Source organism: Macrotis lagotis, chromosome 2, assembly GCF_037893015.1.
Source record: "Macrotis lagotis isolate mMagLag1 chromosome 2, bilby.v1.9.chrom.fasta, whole genome shotgun sequence".
Taxonomy (NCBI): Eukaryota; Metazoa; Chordata; class Mammalia; order Peramelemorphia; family Peramelidae; genus Macrotis; species Macrotis lagotis.
This window is the reverse complement of record NC_133659.1, coordinates 2,102,390-2,116,573: the sequence shown is the minus strand read 5'-3', so window position 1 is coordinate 2,116,573 and position 14,184 is coordinate 2,102,390. Positions and strand designations below refer to the sequence as shown.

Here is a 14,184-nt window from a genome sequence, read left to right as displayed (position 1 = left end):
TGTGCCCAGATAAGATATAGTCAGTTATTAAAACTAAGCCAAAATGTCCATCATCTGACCCGGTGGGCCCTTTAAACACCACTGGAGAGGTCAGGGGCTCACTGCCCACCTCCCTGCGAGTTGGGGGGGTCCCCTGTGCTTCTCTGCAGTCCCTGCCTCTGAGGGAGCCAGTGAGCCACAGCGCGCAGGCCTAGGAAGCTCCCTATTTATTTTGGACGCTAATCACCATAAATATGTTCTTAATTGGAAACTGTGTATCTTAGACACACTTCATTACATTTAACCTTTGAGAATCACTTCTAATTCATTCTTCTCTGAAAAAAGTTTTCTATTAAGGAAGTAGGATATCCATCAGGCCCCGTGCTGACTGCTCCCTTCTCGATTTGACACTGGACCCAGGTTTGGGGGTTTGTTTTGTCTTTTGTCATCAAGAAGGGAGAAAACGACGGTGCTGTTATTGTTTATTAAACCCGAGAGCAAACACACCATGTCCATATGTCTATGGCATAGAGAACAATGCTGGACTTTTTTTGGAAAGCTCTTTAGAACAATTAAAATGATTTTTAAAGCTTTTTATGTTAAATTTTTCCATCCATTTTCTCTTTTGAGTTCCAAAACGGTATTATGAGTCTTGGGCTCCAAGCTCAGAGTTTTACAAAGCAGGAAACTGAGGCTGGTGTCAAGTGGGGGATTTGGGCTCCTCTCCTGGCTTGGGGCTCCATGTCCCACGGAATGGACTCCAAGCTCCTTGAGAGCCGACGTCTGGCAGCTCTGGTCTGTGTGCAGAGTGGCTGGTTACCTTAGGTGGACCTGCTTGGGGACTGATCTCTGACCATTCCACTGGAGTGGACTGAAGTAGAGCAGGGGGAGAAAAGGGGATGAGAGCAGAGGGTAGAGAGGAGAGCAAGGAAGAGCATCACTCCGTGTGTGTGTGTGTATGTGTGTGTGTGTGTGTGTGTGTGTGTGTGTGTGGTGAATGCATCACAGATTCCTACCCCCCCCATGTATTTATAGGCAACATTCATTATTTTTTTTAGTTTTTTTTTGCAAGGCAATGGAGTTAAGTGCCTTGCCCAAGGCCACACAGCTAGGTACTACTCACTCCAAGGCCAGTGCTCTATCCACTATGCCACCTAGCCACCCCAGGCAACATTCACTAATGAGGCTGGTTCATGTGGACTTGATTCTGGGTGGGCAGGGGGAATGCCACCACTGGACGGCATCTGCATGGAGAACAGCTATTTAACTGGACCAGGGATGTCTGACCGTTGCCATTCCTGGAGAGAGCCGGAGATGGAGGAAAGCTTGGGGATGCCTTAGGCTGTGGCTGGGGTCTTCCTTCACTGGGTGGTGGTCCTCTAGCTGTAAAATGCTCATCTGTGGACCCCCCTCACAGGACAGTCAGGAAGATCAGATAAGACAATCCTGTAAATCTCTTTATCCACTTGGGCCTCCCTTTCCCCAGGTGGAGTGGATGCCAATCCCAGAGAGAGGAGGATCAGGCCAGGATTGCCTGTCCAGGCAGGTCTTCTGGACCCTGGGCCCAGGCCTCTGCCTGCTGTGACACTGAGGGAGCCATTACAGTCATGGGGGGTGGACGCCCCATCCTCCTGGACCAAGAGTGAATGGGGGCCATGGCTTGAGCTGGACATAAAGAGCCGGAGGGGAGGTGGGCCAGCCGCGTTTGCGTCCTGGCTACTTGGACATCACCCAGTCCTCAGCACATTGCTGGCTTTCCATCACTCAGCCATGACTGACCTCCTCCTCTACCCCTGCTGTCCTTGTGTCCTTCAGGGGGCACGAATGAGGGTGTTTGAACAAGCTCCTGTTTTTCATCATTCTAGTTCTTTCCAAAGCTGACCTTGGTGGACCCCTTTTTGCCCTCATCACAATCCTGTGAGGAACTAGCATTTGTGTAGAGCTATGGACAGAGCCTGAAGTCAGGAAGATCTGAGTTCAAATGTGATCTCAGAATCTTCCTAACCCCACCTGCCTCAGTTTCCTCACCTGTAGAATGAACTGGAATGGCAAATCAGCCAGTATCTCTGCCAAGAAAAATTCATAAGGGAGAGTCAGACAGGACCGAAATGACTGACCAAGTCAGTGTTTGGAGCTCTGTGGGAAAACTCTGGGGGGGGGGGAGCTCCCTGTAACCCCCCTTTGACTTTCCCTGACCCACTTGGGTTTTCTTGGCGGAGATATGGAGTGCTTCACCCTTGCTTCTCCAGCTCATTAACAGATGAGGAAACTGAGGCAGACAGGGTGAAACAGGGCTTGGGACATCTTCTTCACTCCAGCCCTGGTGCTAGTCCAATTCCTGATTTCTCCAGAAGTGGATGGGGGCCCCCCTTTACCCCAAGTCCAGTCCTAGAACCATTCTGACACACTTACCACTTCTCTGCTCCATGGAGAGGGCCCCTGTCCACTCTGGCTGCCCAGAGAAGTGAATCTCTCCAGATGCTGTCATTAAGTAAGTCCTTTAACCTCCTGGGGCCTGAAGTGGATGGGGGCCACAGTGGCCTAGGGCCCTTTCCTGTCCTAAGTCTCTGGTATTCTGGACTGTCCCCAGGAAGCTTAATTTCCTGGGCATGGGAAGGGTGGTCTCCGTACACAGAGAAGGGGACACATCATATAGTTCTGGGGGGGTGGCTAGACAGTTCGTGGCACCACCAACATCCTATTTTGCCCTCTTTGCTATCTCAGAGTATGATGTGGAGAAGTTAAAATGCTCTTGGGGGTCCAGAGGGAGTGAGAAGAGGTGATTTCAGTTCTTTGGTAGTGGACCTCCTTTATTTGTCTTCACCTCTGCATTTACTGGTTTATACTCCCTGCCCAGGGAACCCCATCTGTCCACCCTAGGTCTGTCCGCTCTCTAGAATCAGCCTGTAAATCACTTGGAGAATGGGTGGTGGGGGAGCTGGGGGACCTCAGCCTTGGCTCTGCATGGCTTTGGACAAGCCACTTGGCCCCTCTTGGGCCTTTCAAAGCCAACAGCTTATAATGTGCAGCCTTGGGGGCCCATTTAGTTAATCTGCCCCAGGAACATCTAGATCAGGAGGGGAAGCCCAGCCTCAGAAGTCCTTCTCTCTGGACACTGCCATCCCCAGGGGTGCCAGGCTGGAAGCACCACCTTCACCCCTCTAGTGCCAGCAGCTCCTGTGCCAAGGAAACACAAACCTTTCTAGAAAATTGGCTGTTTCCTTCAGGACTTGGGGTTTTTTAATGGGAAAGCTCAGGAGAAACCTTGGTAATTACTTTGTAGGAATGCAAACAGGAGGCTTAAGCATTGGGGCTGCTGATCCTCCCATGGGTGATGGCAGCAGTACACACTGCTGATAGCTCCCCATCATACCAAGAGACAACCCCCTCTGGCTTGGCATGCCAGTGGCATCGTCTTCCTGAGCCGAGAACCACGAGCACACCATCAGCCATCTGCCTCAGACTCCAGTGGACATATGCTAGACTATTAAATCTCTCCAACCTTTGTCAGGTCTTCTGAATACAACCCCTTCTCTCCTCTGACATGCTGCCCCCTCTAGTGCAAGCCCCTATCACCTCACCCCTGACCATTGCCATAGCTGCGGGGTGGGGTTTGACCCCATGTCCTGCCCCCTGCTCAACAAACTCCAGGGCCCCTGTCTCCTCCAGGAGCCAATACAAAATGCTCTATTTGATACTCAGAGCCTTCACAAGGCGGTCCCTCCTCCCATCCTGGTTCCCTGAAACATACGCTTCTATCCAGAGCTGCCAGCCAGAGATAAGACCTTCCATCTCTCAGCTGCCAGCACCTCGCCTTTCTCACCTTCACCTTTCAACTTCACAGGCTTCCTTCAAGTTTCAAATAAAATCCCATTTTTTTTAGGAAATCCTTCCTAATTCCCCCTTAATTTCACTGCCTTTCCTCTTCCATTATTTCCTATTCTGTTTACCATCTGTTTGTCCACATGTTTGTTGTCTCTATCATTAGACTGGGAGCTTCTTGAGGGTAGGGACTGGCATTTGTCTGCTGTAGTCTCTCCAGTGGTTGGTCCAGGACCTGTAACACTTTGGGCCCATCATGAAGGTTGGATCGATGGACTGGCCTGAGACTTGATTAGAAGTTCTTTCAGATCTTGGACTCTAGGGATCGCTGTGTTTGGAGGAGCAATCTGGACAGCTCCAGAGCCAAGGGAAGTTGTGTAGGAATTACTCAGACACTTAATAATGGCCTAGCTGTGTCACCTTGGGAAGTCACTTAACTCCATGCCTTAAATTAAAAAAAAAATTAAAAAGAAGCAGATAGCTGACTGGGGAAGACAAGACCCCTTGGGAGCAGAGTATCTGGGAAAAGTTTCTTACAGGGAATGTTGTTTGGCATCCAAAGCTGCTGATTGACAAGTCCCTCCTAGGAATTGTCTTGTTGATGCGATTTCTTTCTAGAGCTAGTGATAGAAAGAGGAGGGAGACATGGCCAAGAAATGGAGGAGTCCGAGGCTTTTACCACTGGTGAGTCGGGGAGGGGGAGGGGACTTGAATTTTGGTCAAGGGTGAAGTTTCATTTGATTTGCTTTAAGGATTTAAAAGTAAAAGAAAAGTAGAAGTGGAAAGTTCAGGAAGATGGTTGGGCCAGATCACTGGACTGTGTGTGGACCCAGCTAGAAAAGTAGATCCCATTTACTTTGGGAGTTGAGTGGGACAAAGGGACTGAGTCAATAAAACAATTTAAATGTCTTATTGACTAGCTTGGAGACTTGAAGCTGACATGGAAACAAAATGGGCTAAAATACGTAATGGGGCCCACCAAAGTTATTCTACCCAGTCAACTCTATCCCAGATTCAATTAACAAGTTAATCAACAATAATTTACTTTCTGGAAATGTAGATATTTTTTTTTATCTGTAATACCAAGAAGACTTGAATTAAGCAGGGTTAAGGAGTGTGTGTTCCTGAGCATTCCTGTAATAGCATCTTTGGTTTAAGTCCAACCTTTGCCAAACAGTGGACAAAGATGGCGGAGATCCAGAACCATAGCATGGGAGCATTAGTTGGAAGAATTCTATGTTTAGCATGATAAAGATAACCTTGGGGTGGGGGTGATGAGGCAGTTATTTAGAAGTATTTGAGGAGCAATGATCTAGAAAAGGAATTAACCTTGGTGTGCTTCATCTAGCAGAAAGGAGGAGGAACACGGAGGTAGGTTCTAGGCTTACCTCCTAAAAATGAGAGCTCTCCAAAACGCAGTACTGTGTCTCATGACAAAGCAATGGATTCCTCATCACTCAATCCATCATCAAGCAAGACCCTTCCCATGCAATCATGGGATCAACAGGGCTAGGTGGTCCGAGGGAGGCTTGTGCCCCTTCATCTCCTTGGCAATTGCTTCCAAGATGAAGAGCCCACCTGTCCCAGCGGGGCTGACCACAGACCCAGATGCCTCTGATAGCTGAAGCCTGGGTCTGGGGGATTCTGTGCTTAAACTTTGATCAGAGGCCCAGCCAGATCACATGGAGGTCATCCCTCACTTTATCTGACCTGGAACACTTGACTTCCTGCTTGTCTCTATCATTGGTTTCCATTTAACAACCAGATGTGTCAGCCAAGCACATCCTTATCCAATATTAGCAGGTCCTTCGGAGCAAAATGTGAGCCTGGAAACCTCCCTTCCTCCCTTTTGCATGCATCCTGCCCTTCCTGCCCTTCAGTCCTTTGGTGCCCTCCATAGCCATGGCAGGCCTGGGAAACTGAAGGAAAGAGAAGGCTTCCACATCCCACTTCACATTTGGAGAGCAATCTTCAGGCAAGCATTTCTTTGAAATTACATGTTCTTTTGTTTCCAAGAACACAAAGCCGGGTCCCCCCTTTGGGGTATTGGATGCCAAGTTTGTCCTGTCCAACACCTTCATTTTACAGAGGGAGAAGCCAAGGCCCAGGCATGATGCTGATGAGGGTGAGAGATACCTATGTCTGTCAGCCTGGCCTGTCACTAGATGCTACAGTAGTTCTCTTTCAGAGGGGCAATGGTGTGGTTTCTCAATCCAGTTTCCTGCAGCTCCCAGTGGGAGAAGTTGGCTCAGGAGAAGGACTTTCATCCTGAGGGGGTTGAAGCATTGTCTCAAGATTCCTTCCAGTCTTTGGAGAGCTGCCATCTGCCTCTGTATCCTCGGGGCAACTTTGAGCCCTCCCTGGTGCTTTGAAGTGTGATCTTGCCCAGTTCTTTTCTACTCAAGCTGCCAATGAGAAAAGGGCATGGTATTTCTAAAACTCAGGTAACTTTAATAGTAGTATCTCAGGAGAAAAAGGAGCAGCTCAAGTCAAGCCAACAGACCTACTGAGTCCTGGAGAAATCACATATGTGAAGATGCAGGAAGATGCTGAGTGGGCACTCATGGGTACCAGGGGCTGTCCAGCAATCATATTGATAAACCAGTAGCTAGCATCTGTAGCAAGCATCTGTCTTCTTGATCAGTGGAGACCCAAACTTGGAATCCAGGAGACCCCAATTCCACCAGCCTCAGACACTTACTCCCTTTGAGAACTGGTCAAATCAATAAAATGCTCTCTGCCTCAGCTTCCTCAACTGAAAATGGGTGTAATGGTAGTCCCTACTAGGGTTGGGGTGAAGGCCAAATGCATTATTTATAAAAAGCCTAAGATGGGGATCCTGAAGAAAAGTCATTCCCTACCCTCTTCCTGCCACCTGTAATCCTCATTTTACAGTTGGGGAGAGTTGACAGAAAGAGCCTAAGTGACTTGCTCAGGCTTGCCAGGTGAATGAGGTCCCAGGCAGGGTGGAACAGCGCTCTGACATGGTGGCCACTTTGTCACACTGTGGCCTCTGCCATCTAAAGTGCCATGCTTGGTATTTTGAAGAATTGGGAGGGTTCTACAAGACAAAAGACACTGAATGATACAGACCTTTTAATTCAGCAATACCACTAAAATGATTGGTCCAAAGATTTAGGAAAAATGACCACGTTCTCTGAACTCTTTGATCCAATAATTTCATTCCTGGACTTGTTGGTGGAGTTGTTCAGCTGTGTCTGACTCTTTGGGAACCCAAAGTTTAGAGTAGGCCAGGCCCTTTATCCCTCACTATCTTCCAAGTCTGTACAAACTCACATTCCTTGTTTCCATTACACTATCCACCATGTCTTCCTCTGCCGTCCCCTTTTCCTTTTGCCTTTAATCTTTCTCAGCATTAGGGCCTTTTCTGTCTTGTCATTATGTGGTTAAATCATTGAAGTTTGAACTTCAGTGTTTGATCATCCAGTGAATAACTGGAATTAATTTATTTAAATGTTGACTAATTTAATCTTTTTGCTATCAAAATGATTCTCCAGCACCATAATTCAAAAGGGTTGATCTGCAGCACCCAGCTCTCCCCCAGTTCAACTCTCGAAGCTAGACATTGTTCCTGGAAAGAGCAAAAGGGCACCGTGTGGCCTTTTCCTGCTTTTTCATTTGCTGTCCAGAATTGCCGTACCTTTTCTTCCAAGGCCTAAACATCTTTTCATTTCATGGTCTCACTCGCCGTCTGCCATGGTCTCTGAACCCAAGAATATAAAAGTGACTCAATTTCCATTTGTTTCCCTCTATTTGCCACCAGTTGCCAAGAATTTAGTTTTTGGGATTTTTGATGGTAGGTTCAAGGCAACCTTTCCACTCTCCTCCTCTACCCTTATTTAGAGGCTTCTTAATTCTGCCATCACAGTGGCGTCTGCGTAGCTGAGATTGTTGATATTTCTCTCCATGACATTCATTCATTCTGGCTTCTGAGTCATTCAACCTGGCATTTTGCATGGTTTAATCCGCACATTAGTTAAATAAATAAGATGACAGCGCACAGCCTTGTGGTCCTCCTCCACCAGTCTTAAACCAACTAGGTATTTTGCATTTGCTTCTAGACCCCCCTCACGGAGGAGGGGCTGCCACATTGGGTTGTGTCCACAGCTTTAGTGTAGCCAGTGAAGCAGAAGCAGATGGGTTGGGGTTGCTGGTTTGTTTGTTTGCTGGAACTTTCTCCATAATCCAGTCAGTAATTTAGTCTCTGCTTCCTCTGCCTCTTCAAGGACCGGCTGCTCTTCTGGTCATTCTGTGGAGACTCTTAAGCATCACCCAACCTTGTGGGCATGTGAAAGGGCAGTACTGGTCCAGTAATGTGAATTTCCCTAGGCATGGCCCTTCTCTAGGACTGGGGCATAAACTGGGCTTTTCCAGTCCCGGGCCGCTGTTGAGTTTTCCACATTTGCTGGCATATCGAGTGTAAAACTTCAACAGCATCGCCTTCTAGGATGTAATAGCTCAACCTCAGTCCTGAACCACCACCCCCTCCTCCTCCCCCCACCCACAGTCCTTCCTTCACTAACTTTGTGTGGCAGTGCTTCCTGAGGTCACTTACTGGGATTATGCCCCAATAATGTGAAATCAGAAGTAAGGGGCTAATATATCTCAAAATATTCATAGTCACACTTTTCATGACAAAGGGTTGTAAATAAAGTTCATGGCCACTGATCTGGAAAGGCTGAAACATATAGCAGTTGAAGATAATGAAATATTACTCAGGAGATAATGATGCACATGAGGAATTCAAGAATCAGGAAAGTGGGAAGATTGGTCTGAACCTTCTAGAGGAAAATAAACAAAACCATGGACCAGTCTTCCAAATGGCTAAACCCATGTCAGATAAAACATGTTCAAAGAGAGGCAGGCAGCCTTGGGGGCAGGGTGTCATGGTGCAGTCAATTCTGAAGGGGTTGGCCCCCTCGGGCCTACTTCTTTTATAAATGAAAAACTAAATCAGTGGAGTAGGGCCCTAGAGAGGCCTCCATCCACTTGGGAAGAGGAACGCAGATGAGTTGTGTGACCCTGGGCCAGTCATTTCATTCAGAATTGGCTCCTTCCTGTGCAACGGGGGATGATGAGACTAGGACCCTTTCCCCAGGGCTGGTGTGAAGCCTAGAAGAGGCCTTAAAAATGTTTTATAAATTCAGACTCTTCTTCAATCTGCCAAGAGTTTGTGAAGCAGGCTCTTGGGCCTGGTCTCATGTCTGCCGTTGGCCTGAGGTGGGATTCATTCTGGAAGGGTGGGAGGGAGGACTGGAATGCAAGGATGCCACACATTAACAGAGTTATGAGACATTGAGCAATACCCGCCCCCAAAGCCAGGCTTTGTTCCTGCTAAGCTTTCTGAGGCTGATGTAAGTGATGGCTCCATCACTGACCATGATGGAGACCAGAGGCCAGGATGGCCCATGTTGTGAGGACTGGCCTGGCTTCCGGACAGAGCCCGCGGTCATCCTCTAGTGACAGGCAAGAGAACTAGTGATGGATGGAGTGAGAAGCACTGACTTATTTAGATCTCTATTAGGGAAAACATTTTAAAGAAAATTAGCAATGTTTACCTAGGAAACAACTTGCTTGGGCTTTTTGTTTGCTTTCTCTTGGGTGAATTGCACCATTGAGAAATTCTTTATTTTTTTTCATGGTCATTCTGGTCAATATTGGCATTCTATCTAATTCATTAGCTAGTTAATTAGGCTATGGGCTTCAAAAGTAGGGTCCCTGTGGCCACAGATATGCACCTAAGTGTGAGGTCAGGAAATCTGTGGAGATGATGTAGAGGATCTCAGCCTCCATCTGCTCTCACCCGTCTCAGACGCTGACCCTTTGTGGCAAAGGGAAAGGAGACTCATGGCTCAGTTTAGTCATTTTGGTGCAATTTCCCCGTGGTCCTTTGGGTTGATTGAGCCCAATATGAAAAAGTGGATTGATAATTATGCTGAAAGCCACCACTCACAGGCTCTGATAATACACTTACACACACACACACACACACACACACACACACACACACACACACACACAGAGAGACATCCACCTCACCCTATTAGACACTGGTCAGATAATTTGGTTTTGGGGATCCTAGATTTAGCACCCAGAGGGATGTGGTCCTCCTAATCCAGGGATTATTAGTATGTTTTATGTGTTGGACCTTTTCTTATAATAATGTTCTTAAAGACATGAAATACAATCCCTGAGATGACCAAGGAAAATGAACACATCCGTGTGAGTGCATTCATTTCTATGTATGCATAGACAAGGGCTTATGTGCCTCAGGTTTAGATCTCACCTACCCCCACCCCTTTTCCAGAGGAGGAATTGAGGGCCAGAGTCATGGGGATGTTCCTGGCCTCTCACAAGAAGGATGAGATGGGGCTCTTACTCCAGAGTGGGGTCACCTCCCCCTCTTTCTTCCCCAGAATCCCAGATCTGGCGCTGGAAGGAGCCTGAGGAGTAACGTGGTCAGCTCTTCTTCCCACCCCCTCCACCTTGTGCTTATGATAATATTTTTTTCAGTTTTCAACATTCATTTTTATAAGATTTTGAGTTCTGAATTTTTCTCCCTCCCTCCCCTCTCCCCTCCCCAAGACAACAAGCAATCTGATATAGAGAATACATGTAGAATCCACATTAATCATTTATGAAAGAAGAAACCAGGGGGCAGCTAGGTGGTACAGTGGATGGAGCCCTAGAGTCAGGAGGACCTAAGTTCAAATCTGACCCCAGACACTTGATAATTACCTAGCTGTGTGGCCTTGGGCAAGCCACTTAACCCCATTTGCTTTGCAAAAAAAAAAACAAACCTAAAAAAAAAGAAATATGAAACCAGAATTAAAGGGGGAAAATATGAGAAAGAAAAAAATTTAAATAAACAAAAAAGTGAACATGGTGTGCTTTGATTTGCATTCAGAGCCCAAAGTTGGTCATTCCTGACTCCTCCAGATTCTTTGTGTTGCCCAGGAAAGTCGATCCTTACCCAATGTGCTAATGCTGTGTGCCACGTTGCCCGAGGGTCCTGTGGGTCTTCCCAGTTGTTTTGAAATCCAGCGGCTGCTCAGCCATTCCCTAGTTGCCGCTGTCTGCCAGGGCAGCTGAGCCCCAGATTCTTGGGGGAGCTCCTGCAGGGCTTGGCCTGAGGAAAGCCTGAGGTTGCCCCCTGCCTCCAAAGCTTATTGGGTGTGTGACCCTGAGCAAGTCGCACCTCTTCCTGGCTGCGTTTTCTTCTCTTACAGGTGGGGCTTTAGCTGTGAGACTCCAGTGAGCAAATACCCTCACAAGTTTTGAGTCCAGAGTTAGGGTCTTGACAGCAGCAGCCCCTGGAGGGCCACAAGCAGAGCATGTCCCTTTGGTCCAACCTAGCAGTTTTCCCATGGTGCTGTTCAGCCTCTTTGTTTCAGTGATGATGATGAGAGCACTTCCAGGGCATTTTGAGCATCACAACTACCCTGGAGAGCAGGTACCATTATTATCCCCATTTTACAGAGGAGGAAAATAAGGCAGCAAAAATAGATTTGAACTCAGGTCTTCCTGACTCCAGGCCTGAACATCATCCACTTTGTCCCCTTTCTGGATCTGAAAAAGTTGCTTTGGGTCAACATTCTCTGACCGGCCTCTACATTTGTACAAGAACCTGCCCTGATTCTTCAGGTGGAATCTCATGGCTTGGGGACAAGAGCCAGGAAAGTCCTTCTGATCAGTAACTGAGCCACCTCACTCGTCAGGGGCCCAGCAATCATTTGTACCTAGTCCTAGCTTTTACAAGAGAAATGGTTCTTTCTTCTGACCTCCAAAGGCTGAGGACTCCCACCATCCCTTGGGTGGGCTGTGCTCTCTGCCTTGGAAGCCAGTCTGCTTTCTGATACTTGCACCCCACCTCTGCAGTTATTGTGGGGGAGCATTTGAAACAGACCACTCGTCTTCATTAGAGGATCAAAAACATGATCGTTCCCACCACCTCAATTACTGATTTCAGGAACCTGGGGGTCATTCAAGAGGTTTTTTTTTTTTGTTTGTTTAAAACAAATATTTAAATTATAAAAGGATTCCTATTCCCTCCCCCATATAACTCCTAAGTGGAGTCATGTCAATTCTGGAGATTGAAAAAATCCATTAGATTGGCTGCTCCTTGAGGGCAGTCCCCTGGCATCAGCCTCTTTTTGTATCTTCAGTGTTTTTGCTCAGTGCCTGACTATGCCAGCAGGTGTTGAATTATCGATTGATTAAAAAATAGTCCAGTTCCATTATTATAGTCAGTTCAGTGCAGTGGAAGCATTGCTGAATTTTAAAGTTATCCTTCGGTCCAGAATTTCTTAACCTGAGGGCCTTGAACTTATTTTTTTTAAAATGCTAGCTGTATTTTGACATCATTGTGCCTAGGTGGGGTAGTAGATAGAGCTCTGGACCTGGAGCCAGAAAGACTTGAATTCAAATTAGAGATTTGTTAGCCAAATGACCCTGGGCAAGTCAGTCTTCCTTTTTCTGACTTGGTTTCCTCATCTAAAATGCGTATAATAATAGCACATACTTCATGGGTTGTTGTGAATATAAGCTGAGGCAATATTTGTCAGATGCTGGGCAAACCTTAACCTTCATAGAAATCCTTTAATTAATATTTCCAACAAAAACAGTAATGGGGTTTGCTTCATCTCTGGGATTATCATACTTTGCATATTCCTGATTTAGCCCTAATTGTTCCCTGTGGTTTTCCCCTCAGAGCTCCTGGAGCTCTGAGCCCTTGGTCAACACTCAATTGATTTAGGTTATCCTAAGTGTTTGTGGGCTGATTACAACAAGGAAGGCAGAAAAGAAGGAAGGATTGTTGAACTGAAGTCATTTGCGCCTTCCTCTGAATTAGTTTTAAATCACAGTTTCTTCTCCTAAAGGAAGAGGGCTCAGACTATCAGCAGGAAACCAATAGAGGAAAGGGTCCCATCCATCAGGTGTAAGCAGGGCAGGGGGCTGGGCTTGGGACGGGAGATAAGCACCAGCTGGTGATTACACCTGGGCTGGGGAGCCAGTAATTAGAGGAAATGTCAACAGATTCCTTTCCCGATAGAGGAGAAAGTAGGTCCTGCCATCTGACCCCAGCCTGGTGATTTGTAGACCTGTGGTGGTCCACTCTGCTGAGATGAACAGAAGGAAGGACTGTCCCTTAGTGTCACTTTGGGAGATGGAACAGGGGTCATCACACGGTAGGACTCTTGATTTAGAACTCAGAAGGAGTGGAGACTTCAGCGGTGTCTGTCCACTGAGGAAGCTGAGACCCACAGGGGCCATGGAAGCTGGATGTTCTGAGGCCCTGCTCTTCTGGGTGAGTGGAGTGGCTGGCTGAGCACTTGTGAGTTGTGCGTGTGTGTGTGTGTGCACGAGTGCATACATGTGTGTGTGAGTGGGTGTCTGTGTGTGTGTCCACACACACTCACATGTATATGTAAATGACCTCTATTTTTCATTATCTACTCACATGGACATATGCATACTACGGTATGTATACATGCGGTGTCTATGCATATACGTGTGTGTGTCCATGTGTGTCCTCTGTCGTTCATTCATGAACGATGCTTCAGGATGCCAGGGACCTCAAATCCTCCACTCTCATCCAAAGTTGTCCAAGCTCATGCTTGTGGCTTCTGTATCACTCTCGATCCCTCTCACTTTCTCCTGCTCCCTTTTCCTTTTGCCTCCAATCTTTTCCGACATCAGGATCTTTCCCAGTGAGTTCTATCTTCTTATTTGACCAAAACCGCTTAAATAGTTTTCAATGAATAGCCTGAATGAATTTACTTTAGCCTTGACTATTTTGATCTCTGTGCTGCCCAAGAGGCTCTTAAAAGCCTTCTCTAGCACCACAGTTTGAAAGTGTTAATTGTGTGGTGCTCAACATTCCAGTTCTTACAGATAGGCATTGCTACTGGACAAAATCATTGCTTTGATTATTCTGGACCTTTGTCAGCAAGATGATGTCTCTGCTTTTTAGTACACTGTCCAGAGTTGCTATGCCTTTCCTTCCAAGGTGCAAATAGCTTTTAATTTTTGTCACCACATGGAGGGATTTTTGAGCCCAAGAATGTGAAATCTGATATTGCTTCCATTTCTTCTCTGTTTGCCAGGAAGTGATGGGACCAGTTGTCAAGATCTTGAGTTTTACTTCTTGATGATAAGCTTCAAGCCAAATTTTCTACTGTCTTCTTTCACTCACAAGAGACTTCTTTTTTTTAGAAAGATTTTATTTATTTGGAGTTTTACAATTTCCCCTCGCATTCTTGCTTCCCTCCCCCGACCCCCCAGAAGGCAACCTGTCAGTCTTTACATTGTTTCCATGGTCTACATTGACCTAAGTTGAATGTGATGAGAGAGAAATCATAT

General features: G+C 46.8%; 1 protein-coding gene across 3 annotated transcripts in view; it reads left to right on the top strand.

Moving 5' to 3' along the window:
* Window positions 1-14,184, top strand: part of ST6GALNAC3 (ST6 N-acetylgalactosaminide alpha-2,6-sialyltransferase 3) — a 470,329-nt gene that overhangs the window by 231,166 nt on the left and 224,979 nt on the right. The gene's annotated exons all lie outside the window — the stretch shown is intronic.